Genomic DNA, 12,421 nt, shown 5'->3' with positions numbered 1-12,421 from the left:
GCCAATCCATGGCAATATTATTTTTATTTTTTTTTAAGATTTTATTTATTCATTCATGAGAGACACAGAGAAAAAGAGAGGCAGAGACACAGGCAGAGGGAGAAGCAGGCTCCATGCTGGGAGACTGACATGGGACTCGATCCTGGGACCCCAGGATCATACCGTAGGCTGATGGCGGCACTAAACCGCTGAGCCACCTGGGCTGCCCTTTTTTTTTTTTTTAAGATTTTATTTATTTATTCATGAGAGACGCAGAGAGAAAGAGAGGCAGAGACACAGGCAGAGGGAGAAGCTGGCTCCATGCTGGGAGCCTGATGCTGTGGCAATATTATTTTTAAATAACATTTTTAATAAACTCCTAGACTGAAGAATGGTTTGCTAAGCTATGTCAAGTGAAGACCTGGATATTGCTTCTAAAATAAAGAGGTATTCCCACCATCTATCTTCAGTATCTTCATAACAGATCTCCCTATGGTAATAACTCAACTTTAATTCTTTATTTACTGATTAGTATGGACCACAAGACCAGTTGAAATAATACAATTTTTTAATTTGGGGAGACCTTCTCCGAAAACTCAGGTTGGTTCTAAAATATGTCACATACCTGAATGACAGTGAAAAGTGCTCAGTCCTCTGCTCTGTGATTTTGTACATCAAGGAGACCAGTGATTAAGTTCCACTAACCATCTGGATCTTCTTTGTCATAGATCAGCATTGTTTCTCTTTTTTTTTTTTTCAAGATATTTTATTTTGACTACAGGAGAAATAGTCAAATTTATTTTGACTGAAGGTAATTTTTTGAATGGGAAGAAAGTAAACTCTCACATATCCACCACAAACACTTTTAAAATTCCCTTTATATCTCTGTTATTTTCTACATTGATTTTTGAAATCACTCACAAAATCTCCAAAGCTTACTCCATCCTTAAAAGCACACAACTCTTATCTTCCTCCACTGTCATTATCTATGTATTTGTATTTTCTTTTCATTCAGTTTTTTAAATACTCATCTTGCTCTCTATAAATTGCTTTATCCATTTATTATACAATTTAAGAAGACCCTACTATTCCATCCTGAAACTCAAAACAGATGAAGTTTGAAGTGCAGAGCATCACCTGTTAAAAAAAGACATTATCACAGTATTGTTCCTCTGCGCATCATCACCTCTATTACAGCACTCAAAATGATGTTTCCAATGCAAGGATCAATTGTCAGTTCAGAAAAACATAAGCAGGATAGGAAACTGAGTTTCACCAGTGCAATTTTAAACTGTGGGGTCAGACGGAATGTCATCTGAAAACGTCCTCTCTATTTTCCAAAAGGAGATGCTGCCTGGAGGTATCGACAGAGCAAACATGTCCCCTAAATGCTTGGAGCAGCTACCCAATGAACTAAAACAGAATGGATTTGTCTTTCCTGGCCACAAAAACCCTAGAGAGCTTTTCCTTAAAACCTAAAGGAGAGCATCAAATGTTTACAATGTTTACCTCTCCAATCCAACTTGTTCTCAACTTCTTTGTCTATCACTTGTGCTTGTTTCCCGTCAATAATCGGAAAGTGGATATTCACTGAGCCCACAATAGATGCTATCTCTCGTCTTATCACACATATCACTACATTTCTGGGGCAGACAGAAATTTTGCTTGTAGATGCTCCTTGTAGGTACTTGGTAAAGAAAGAAAAGACACTGTAAAGCTGCAAGAAGGTTCACTGCAATTGGTGTTTAATTTCTAGACCCTTTTATAAGTTGCTTCTTATCTCCTTCCTTTGGGGAAAAATGTATGTGATGACTAGAAAGGCATCTTTCTTACAGGCAGAAAGGTAAGGAGCAAAAGAACACGATTTTAAACTGTCCACCTTGACCTTTTGCCTCTAAGTGATTCTATTCTCTTGAATCAGAAAAGAACAAACTAATTTTACCAAGGATACGATACTCAGAGTCCAATGTTGGCCATTAGACCGTTGTGACTTTAGTTATTTTAAAACTCTTTGAATAGGATGGTAAGAGACAACTAAGGGGTCAGTTGCATTCTTTCATGCTCCCTCGAAAAGCCTGCCCCCTTCACACCCTCCCCCAATACATTCACTGTGAAGGAGGCTGTTCCATGACAAGAGAGATGGGTTAATAACGCTGTTAATAACAGATCATCTGTAACTCTATCACCATTGTATGAGCTACCTCAACTACTTATTACCCTGTATTAAGGATAAATTTTTTAACTTTGGTCACTACTTTCTAGAGCCTGGGTGACTCCCAGAAAATGACTTCAGAACCTTGGGTGGAAGTCTAACATATTTACTATTATAATAAAAATAGCTACCATTTATTAAGCACTTAAACATTCTATTCATTGTGTTAAGTATTTTATGTTATTCCATTTAATAGTCAAAATAGTTGTTAGGTTAATATGTTGTGAGGTTAATATGATTATCGTCATTTTGCAGCTGAAGAATCTGAGGCGTACAGAGGTTAACCATCTTCCTCAAAGTCTTGAGGTGGAGCAAGGATTTTAATGCAAAACTGACTAATCCCAAATCCTATCTTGTTAAACTTTAAGCTTTACTCCTTTTTCTCTGCTTTGGTTTCGTGATGACTGATTCAGATTGCCAAAACTATATGTTATATGAGCCATTATAACTTCAACAAGTTTTTGATAATAAATAAACAGCCAGTATTTTGGTCCAGATAAAATAAACGGAAATGAGGGGCCTATATCTAAGAAAATTGAGGGGGGGAGGAGTGTGCCTTTGCAGGAGCAGAATTGGACCTTGCTAAATATAAAAAACTTAATTTACAAAAGAAAGGCAGTTTTATGTAGCAAATCTGTGTACTCTTTCAAATTCCTTTTTATTTAGTCAAATTTCCTAACAAATTTATAAAGCTAATTAAATTTCAACACTAGACACAGTTCAAAAATACCTGGCATGAGTGTGGCTTCCATGAATAACTTTTTTTTAAACTGAAATAAAAAGGTGGAACCTATTTTCTTGAAACATCCTTCTACATTTGATAACATGTGAATTAAGTAACTATTTTTTTAAGTTTTTTTTTTTTTTTTTATTCATGAGAGACACAGAGAGAGAGAGGAAGAGACACAAGCAGAGGGAGAAGCAGGCTCCATGCAGGGAGCCTGATGCTGGACTCGATCCCGGGTAATATTAATTTACTTAGACTAAGAGCATCATATTACTGGTTAGCTCACCCTAATCCCAACCAAGGGATCCCAATCAAGCTATTTAAGCATCTGCTATCTTTCTCCTGGTATTAACTAAAAATGAAATCATACCTAATCATATACTCTATCAATTTGGTTTCCATTTTTTATCACTCCTTCTTAGGCTTTTCATGTGTGCTTAATCAATGCTTAATTAACAGATGCACACTTTTGCATAATCATTTTATCAGTATTAATATATATGGTCATGATAGAAACCTTTATATGAATTAGTTTCAAATACCTATTTCCATAAATAAACATATTTCATATCAACAGTATTCTTCATTGTCAAGTGTGGTTCCTGAACAACACCTCCTCGATAGTTACTCTCTCCTAAACCAGTGACCAGGAATATTCAATGTGATCTCCAGTTCAATGGAGCAAAATGGAAACTATTTTTTGCAAAATGGAAAATAACTCATCTTAAACATTATGGTCCCAAGTGTAGTCACTATCATTACCATCCCTTGTAAGGCCTCACAGCCTAATTACATATTCATCTCAAGCAGAAATAGAGATCTTCAATAAACAATTATTCATTTCTCTCTTAAATATATCGTTTGACCATTGACATGATCTCATTTGAGCTTCACACCATGTTGTGAAGTAGGGTGGGCTGTTATGACTCCAGATAGTTCCAAATAAAGTATTTGCAAATATTTGGCTTTGCCCAGCTTTAAAAATGCTTCCAGATGCCTAGTGTCAGGCCATCCACTACTCACTCCTTAGAGAGGATCTCAGACTGAGGAGCAGATAATTGAAACTGAGTAAGCAGGTTCCCTGGCTGAGCATCAGGGATGGAACACTGACGTCAGAGACAATCTATCAAGATCCCGGACAGGGGAAACACAGCACCTGACTCAGGCCTTTCAGACATGGGTGCACTCCCAGCGAAACCACTTAAAATTCTAGTATGATTGTAGCATGTTTTCACATCATCATCCTCTCCAAGAACAACTTATCCTTGGCCTCTGTGTGTTCGCCATCCCTTGTGCCTCTTCTACCTCTTTGCTTAGGTCGTGAGCGCATTACCCCTATTCCTCACTCTTCTACATTTTTGATCACTTTACTCTCTTTTTTTCAAGTCAGCTCCAGCCTGCTGCCTTTGGTGAAGAATCTCTGTCTCCCATCAAGTTTTGACCTGCCAGTCATGATTGCCAGCTGCTTATCATTCTCTAATTAAACCTATATTCAGCAATGCTAGCACATTCTGTCTTGCATGCTAAGCCAAACCAGATCACCAGACCTTATCTGCACTCTGCAATTTCTGTTGTAGATATTTTACCTACCTGAAAATGCTTTTACTCAGGACCTCAGCCACATGTGCCTGACCCCAGACCCCAGCTTCTTTCCACCATGCCACAGAACAGGAGACATGCCAGAGATGGACCAAATGTAAACACGGATTATAACTCGCCTGCAAAAGCATATTCCTAAAACACACTGTATTTCTACAAATTTCTTAGACTGTATAGAAAGTAGGTGATTTAAAAATTTCTATTGGGGGATCCCTGGGTGGCTCAGCGGTTTAGCACCGCCTTCAACCCAGGGTGTGATCCTGGAGACCCAGGATCGAGTCCCACGTCGGGCTCCCTGCCTGGAGCCTGCTTCTCCCTCTGCCTGTGTCTCTGCCTCTCTCTCTCTCTCTGTCTCTCTCATGAATAAATAAATAAAATCTTTAAAAAATAAATAAATAAAATTTTCTATTGAATTAGCTTTACTGTTAGTGTCAGTTAACATACTGTGCATTATTGACATCACGTACGTATGCATGGCACAACATTATTTTCAAAGCACTGTTATATGACACATGCAAAGAAAGCACTGTGCAAACCATAAAAAATACTGGATTGTTCCCATTTAGAAGCTGAGAATTCTGAGTCTTAAAGATATTATGTGAATTTATTAAAAATCACAAGCTAGGAAGCGCCTGGACCAGGGACTAAAATCAAATAATTTTAATTTCTGATGCAGAACTCTTTCCTCCACATATTATGGATTCCCTGGAAGGCTGTTGAGATTGGTAGCTCATTAGCCCCTACTCAAAATGGCCTCACTAAGCTGTGATTTTGGAGGACTTGCACATTTTCCCATAATATTCCTGTTCCTCCCAGGGGGAGGAAGTTGTCAGTTACTTTTCTCTTTTTGTCACTGTGGCTTTTTATAGTAGTTCCCCATTATCCTTCCTTTTAAATTCCTGCTACCAATTTGCTGTTGGCTTGAAATCCAATCATTAAATGTTTAAAATAAAAAATCTGCTGGCTATGAGAGACCATCTAAAAGTAAATCATGTGAGCTTGCATTTTATAGGAGACTTTTGGTTGCTCTTTATAATTTTTTTCTGACTGTGAAATTAACCCACGCTCATTATTTAAAAAATAACACAATGTAGGAAGTTTTAACCATGAAGACTGAATACATCATCATTAATCTCAGCAGGTAGATAACAGCTCAATATTTTAGAGCATTTTCTACTGTATATGCCTTAATATTATTACTATTAGTGTGATTATCATTAATGTTATTACTTTTAGAAAATGGAACAGCTTGTATCTTGCTTTTTTCACTTAGCATTTAAATTGGAATATTTTCCTATGTAAATAAATAATTTTCAAACACATGAATTTTGATTTCCATATAAGCATTGTGATGTGAATATGCCATGGTTTATTTCGCTATTCTCCTTTGTTCTGCATATTGTTGCTATTGCTTTCATTTGGGGCTATAATTCTATGAAAATCACTTTTGCCTAATCAAAACTCTAACTTGGATTTCTGGTTATGAGTTCAAGGTCTAAGTTTATGAAAAATACAGGCAATAGTTAAATAACAGCCAAATTCTTTTTTCAGCCGTTATATAAATTTATACTCCCACCAAAAGTAAATGAACTTTAATTATTTTTAATTACTTACTCTAGCTCTGATAATGCTTTTTCTTGCTCATTCCAGGTTGGCTGGTTGTGTTCCAAACATTTGAGGTTGAAATCAGAGGTCACTAAAAATGTGAGGTGTTGCTATAATCAGAATACAAGGTTTTCATCCCACAGTTAGAAGTTATTATTACCCTTAAAATTCAATTTTATTTTTAATAATTAGAAATGATATTACTGAATCTCACAAATCCACAAAAGGCCTTGTGCTCTGAGCTGCCTTTACAGCATTTGGGGACTGGCACACAGAGCTATCTGTATTCTTTCTTACTCCCCTCTTCAGATTTGTACATAATTCCTAAACAGCTGTGTGATATTAAATGACAATCTGTAACTCTGCTGTAGTGTAAAGTTAATTTGTCCATACTGTTAGTAAATCTGTTGGAAGAAAACAAGAAGACTATCGTAAAGCATAACCATTTTCAGGATATAAAAAGGAAAAAAAACCTTTTAAAAAGTTAAGAAACAGGACGCCTGCGTAGCTCAGTGGTTGAGTGTCTGCCTTTAGCCCAGGGCATGGCCCCAGGGTCCTGAGATGGAGTCCCACATTGGGCTCCCTGCAGAGTCTGCTTCTCCCTCTGCCTATCTGTCTGCCTCTTTCTCTGTGTCTCTCATGAATAAATAAATAAAATCTTTTAAAAAAATTTTTAAAAACATGCAAAATATATATTAAAATCCATCTTAGTCTATTTGGGCTGCTACAACAAAATACCAAAGACTGGGCGGCCTATAAAATAGCCAAAATTTACCTCTCACAATTCTGGAGCCTGGGAAGTCCAAGATCACAGTGTCAGCAGGCAGCATCCTGATGAAGGATCTCTTCATCGTTGTACACAGTCGACTTCTTGCTGTGGCTTCCTGTGATGAAAGGAGCTAGGGAACTCTCCCAGGCTTCTTTTGTAAGGGTCTTAGTCTCATTCATGAAGGCCCTGCCCTCCTGACCTAATCACTTCGAGAGGCCCCATCTACTAAAACTGTCACCTTGGGAGTGGGCTTTCCAGTATGAATTTTGGAGCAATGCAAACATTCAGAACACAGCAGAATCTAATTTTATGTAACAATAGCACATAGTAACCATGGAGTTAGGGAGACCCCAAAATTCTTATTTATTAGATGGTATTAATAAGGTAGGATCCCTTTACAGTTCAGGCTCTAGAAAGAGGTCACAAACCTCAAGACCATTCACTTAAAGTAAATGTGTTTCCACAGTGGGTATGTGACACCCCACTGGCTTTCATGATGATCCCCTCTCTATGGACTCATACTATCATCTCTACTATTTAAGCTTCTGGCCCACTTATATCAAATGAACATAATGGACCCTAAAATTGAGAAGACCAGTGTTCATGGACTATGACCAGTGGTTTTAATGGATGATCAGGAACTTAGAAGGAATAGGAATGGGAAATTGGTGACAAATTTGGGGAAGATGTATCTTATCAGACCTGCCTAATTGGGCAAATACATGAAGATATCCTATAGATACAAGTCAGCCTCTTTCTCCAAAGAACCTTCCACTGTCCAGATAATGAGTTGTCCTATCCACTTAATTATTAAAACCATCCTGTGCTGAAGGATGCCTTTGATGAGCACTTATAATGGGACACAGACATGGAGATTATGCATAATGGAGTTGGACTCACCAAGGTTGATCCAACTACACCTGCTTTGGGAGTGCCCAATCTGCCAGCAGCAAAGCCCCTGAGACTAGCACTGAGACCCAGAATAACACCCTTCTCCAGGATGATCAGCCAGCCTTTTTGTGGCAAGTTGATTATATTGGACTGTTTCCATCATGGAAGGAACAGCATTTTGTCCTTATTGGAGCAAACTCCCTGGATACAGACTTGCCTTCCCACACACAATTCTTCTGCCGAAACTACCACCCATGAACTTACAGAGTGCCTTATCCACCATCATAGTATTCCACACAGCATTGCACGGACCAAAGAAATGGGACAGCAAAAGAAATGGGACAGTGGGCCATGCTCATGCTCACTGACCTTATCATGTTCCTCACCATCCTAAAGCAGCCCAGCTTGATATGACAGTGGCATGGCTTTCTGAAGACTAGTCACAGAGCCAGCTAGGTGGCAATACCTGGTAGGGCTGGGGCAAGGTTCTCCAGGAGGCTATATATGCTCTGAATCAGCATCTGATATACAGTGCTATTTCTTGGATAGCCAGGATTCAGGAATCCAGGAATCAAGGCGTGAAAATGAGAGTGACACCATTTACAGGTACCCCTAGTAACCCACTAGCAAAATTTTTGTTCCCTGTTCTCATACATTTTATAATCTGTTGGCCTAGAGATTCTAACTCCACTGGGAGGAATGTTTTCAGTAGAAAACACAACGATGAGCCCATTGAACTGGAAGTTAACACAGCCACATGGCCACCTTAGGCCTCTTGTGCCTCTGAATCAACAAGTTAAAAAGGAATTACGGTGTCAGCTAGGGTGATTGATCCTGACTACCAAGGAAAACTGGACTACTCTTCTATAATAGAGGTATAGAAGACTACGTCTGGAATACAGGAGATCCTGTTGGGCATTGCTTAGTATGAGCATGCCTTGTAATTGAAGTCAAAGGAAAACTACAACAACTCAATCCACGTAGGACTTCTAATGGCCCAGACTCTTCAAGAATGAAGGTTTGAGCCAAACCATCAAGTAAAAAGTCAAGATCAACTGAAGTTCTTGCTTAAGGTGAAGGGACTATGGAATGGGTAGTAGAAGGCTGTAATTATAAATACCAGTAGAACCATGTTAGCAATTACAGAAATAATGATGAATAATTAAATACTTCCCCTTATTTTGTAATTATTATGTGTATATATATATATATATATATATATATGAGAGAGAGAGAGCATGCAACTGTAACATACATTAAACGAATACTCTCTTTTCTTCCCTCTCTTATTCCTTTATTATGTAACATAAAATGTATTGACTTTATGTATTTAAGTGTTGTTAATTTAACATTATAGTATGTGAGTTATGAGGTTATCAGGAGAAGAATACATATCCCTCAAGGACTTTATCTCCTCTTCTGAGAAAGAGATTAGGCATTTTTGGTTGTAAGCAGGATAGTCTATCATGTTAGGTAGAATTATGACTTGCTACTGTCTTTATTTGGAGATTAAGTGTGGTTTAAGGAGATGGGTGCCAAGGTGACGAGGGGTAGACCTATGATGACTAATTTTATGTGTCAAACTGACTGAGCTAAGGGATGACCAGACAGCCAGTAAAACATTATTTCTAGGTGTGTCTGTGAGGGTGTCTCTAGAAGAGATTATCATTTGAGCCAGGAGCCTGAGGAAAGAAGATTGCTCTCACCAGTGCTAGTGTACCCCAACAATCCTTTCAGAGCCTGAATAGAGCAAAAAGGTAAAGGTAGGTCGAATCCATTCTTCCTGCTAGAGCTGATACACCCAGCTTCTCCTGCCATCAGACTTCTGTGTTCTTTGTTCTCTGGCTTTTGGATTCAGACTGAGAATTATACCACCAGCCCCCCAATTCTTAGGCTTTCAGACTCAGACTGAATTGCACCACCGGTTTCCCTTGTTTTCCAGCTTGCAGACAGCAGAACTGTGGGACTTCTTGGCCTCTGTAACCTTGTGAGCCAGTTCCTATAATAAATGTCCTGTACATCTATATCTGTCTATATCAATATTTATCTATCTTCAATTGGTTCCATTTCCCCAGAGAGTTCCTTAATCCTGATTAAATGGGTAGAAAGGCCATTTACACAGTATTAATCCCTTTCTTTATACCATACCCAATAACCGGTTATTGTACTTGTGTATATTAAAGCCTAGCTTTACATTCAAATTACTGCTAGGGCAAACATAAGTAATTAGGGAAAGTGCCACCTCAAACTGGAGATATTTATTTCCTCTTAGAGGATCCTTTTCCCTAGGATGAGACAAATCCGGCTCCATGTGTAACGAGGCCTTTCCTCTTATGGTCTAGTCTAGACTCATCATTTGTTTTATTGGAACTACATTGCCAAGTGAAACCAGGAAGAAATAGTAAGAAACTATCAAAACAAAACAACTTCTCATTCTTAAGATCTATAAATTATAAGTCATATATTGTTAAGCACATTTCTATTTTACACTTTCGCATATATACTTTTCTTTCTCTATGAAGGGATTATTTTCCCTTATCTTTCTCTTCTTTCTGATCTTGTATGCATTTTCTTGCACCTCATAAAAGCATATTCAATTCCTAGCCCTGTAACATCCCTATGGTTAAAGTGGAGAACCTTAGAATTTCTCACTTATTTTTGCTGACTTACAAATAAATATAGCACTTTTCTATGGAACATTATGAAGTGAAGAAATCTTAAACTAATGTCTTTTTCTTTTTTTAATTTTAATTTAAATTCAATTTGTTTAACATATAGTGTCCTATTTGTTTAAGAGGTAGAGTTTAGTGATTTATCAGTTGCTTGTAACGCCCAGCACTTATTACATCACGTGCCCTCCTTAATGCCCATGTCCCAGTTACCCCATCCCCTCACCCCATCTCCCCTCCAGCAACCCTCAGTTTCTTCCCTACAGTTAGGTGTCTCCTATGGTTTGCTTCTCTCTCCGTTTTTATCTTATTTTATTTTTTTCCCTCCCTTCCCCTATGTTCAACCATTTTATTTCTTAAATTCCACATAAGAGTGAAATCATATGGCATTGTCTTTCTCAGATCGACTTACTTTGCTTAGCATAATACCTTCTAGTTCCTTAATGTCTTTTTCATACTTGCCTTAAGTGAGACCAGGCTGTGCGTGTGTGTGTGTGTGTGTGTGTGTGTGTGTGTGTGTCACATGCACATACTTTGCCAGAGGTCAGAACCTCTGCACTGAAGCCTCAGATCTCTTGAAGACTCCTCTTGGGTCCCCAGTTAAGTACACCAAGTACCCCCTTATAACAAGACTCTAGTATTCCAAGACAGCCTGCAATCATTATAACAATGTTATAAATGGAATTGTTAATGAGTGAATGCTACTCCTAGCTTTACCTGGCTCAAATTATAAAGATTGACTAGTTGGGGAATTTTTGTTTATTTAAGCTAAAAAAAAAAAAAAAAAAAAAAAAAAAAAAGGAAGAACAAAAGGCTATGATATTTTGACAGCCTTTGCTATTTTTCCCTTGACAAATGTGTGGCAGCTTTCAATCTGATCCAAGTACTTTTGTTTTTATTCTCAACCTCATCTCTAAAAATGATTACTGTATTTTGCTATTGGTCTTACTCTGACTAATTTTTATATAGCATATTGATTTCTAATTTTGTTGCTGGCAGTTCATCATTCACTTGTAAGACACATCATTCTTTCTGTGAATTGAAGTTTCATATGATCCATCTTGATCCTTTATTCTAAGCAATGTTATCTCCTTTCTTTATACCTCAGGCCTTTTTCCCTCCCTAAAGAGTTATCTTGTTTAAAAATGCATGTTCCTTCATGGGTTTTTTTGTTAATGAGGTATTAAACTTTATTACCACGCACACAAGGGGATTGAATTTGAAGCTTTATTTTTGAGAAAGTAGGAACAAGTTATCACCTAACTTTAATGATGCGCTAGTAATATAAGGTGTGTACTCAGAAGCCCCGAAGCCATGAGGAAGCCAAAATCAGAGCCTTTTGTTCCTCTTTCGTGCAATTTTCTTTCCTAGAACCACTTATGGATTGATATGAGCACCCTGACATCTGTCTCTCTTGAATGAGAAGCACAGGAAGATGAGAAATATATTGAACCAAATCCAGAAGAAGCAGAAGCAGAATCACAGAACCATCTACACACTCCACCAGCATTTGTACCAGGGAAGCATCCTTTACAGTTCTTTTTTAGTTTATCTTTAGGCGAAAGAAGCTCTGATTGTCAGCTGGCTCTTCTGGGCCACAAGAAGGCCTCCCTCTGGGCATGGTGGGGAGGGAGAGGAGAGAACCAAGAACTTCCACTTCTTAAGGAATACTTCTAAACTCCTGGTGGAGCTGGCTCAGCAGTATCTGCAGACCTCCTTACCCACACTCCCCCTGCCTTTACAGCCATTCTGCACATCACTCCCACACTAATCTTCTAAAGTAGAGCTTTTATCATGTCACTCCCCTGCTCAGGCTGGAGTGGATGAGAATAATAGTATTAATGCCTCACATTAGCATAGAGTCTTTCCATTTACCAAGTGCTCTCACATATGTTATTTCATTTCCTCCTAACAGCAATCTCTGAGTACTTATTAGATCAAACCAAACTCCTTATCCATAGTACGGTCTT

At 38.1% G+C, this 12,421-nt stretch overlaps 1 long non-coding RNA gene across 2 annotated transcripts in view; it reads right to left on the bottom strand.

The window, feature by feature from the left end:
• LOC144285040 (uncharacterized) overlaps nucleotides 1-8,074 on the bottom strand; it is a 55,879-nt gene extending 47,805 nt beyond the window's left edge. The window contains exons 1-4 of one of the 2 annotated variants that reach the window (XR_013353432.1): nucleotides 6,898-8,074; nucleotides 6,132-6,232; nucleotides 1,489-1,666; nucleotides 605-754 (exon numbers count right to left, since the gene is read on the bottom strand). This is a non-coding gene — a long non-coding RNA (uncharacterized LOC144285040). The remainder of the gene's footprint in view (nucleotides 1-604; nucleotides 755-1,488; nucleotides 1,667-6,131; nucleotides 6,233-6,897) is intronic. The other variant, XR_013353433.1, reaches the window with a different exon arrangement.
• Nucleotides 8,075-12,421: the final 4,347 nt, after the last annotated feature.

The sequence above is a fragment of the Canis aureus genome, chromosome 15 (assembly GCF_053574225.1).
Source record: "Canis aureus isolate CA01 chromosome 15, VMU_Caureus_v.1.0, whole genome shotgun sequence".
Lineage (NCBI taxonomy): Eukaryota > Metazoa > Chordata > Mammalia > Carnivora > Canidae > Canis > Canis aureus.
This window is presented reverse-complemented; position numbering and strand designations above follow the sequence as displayed.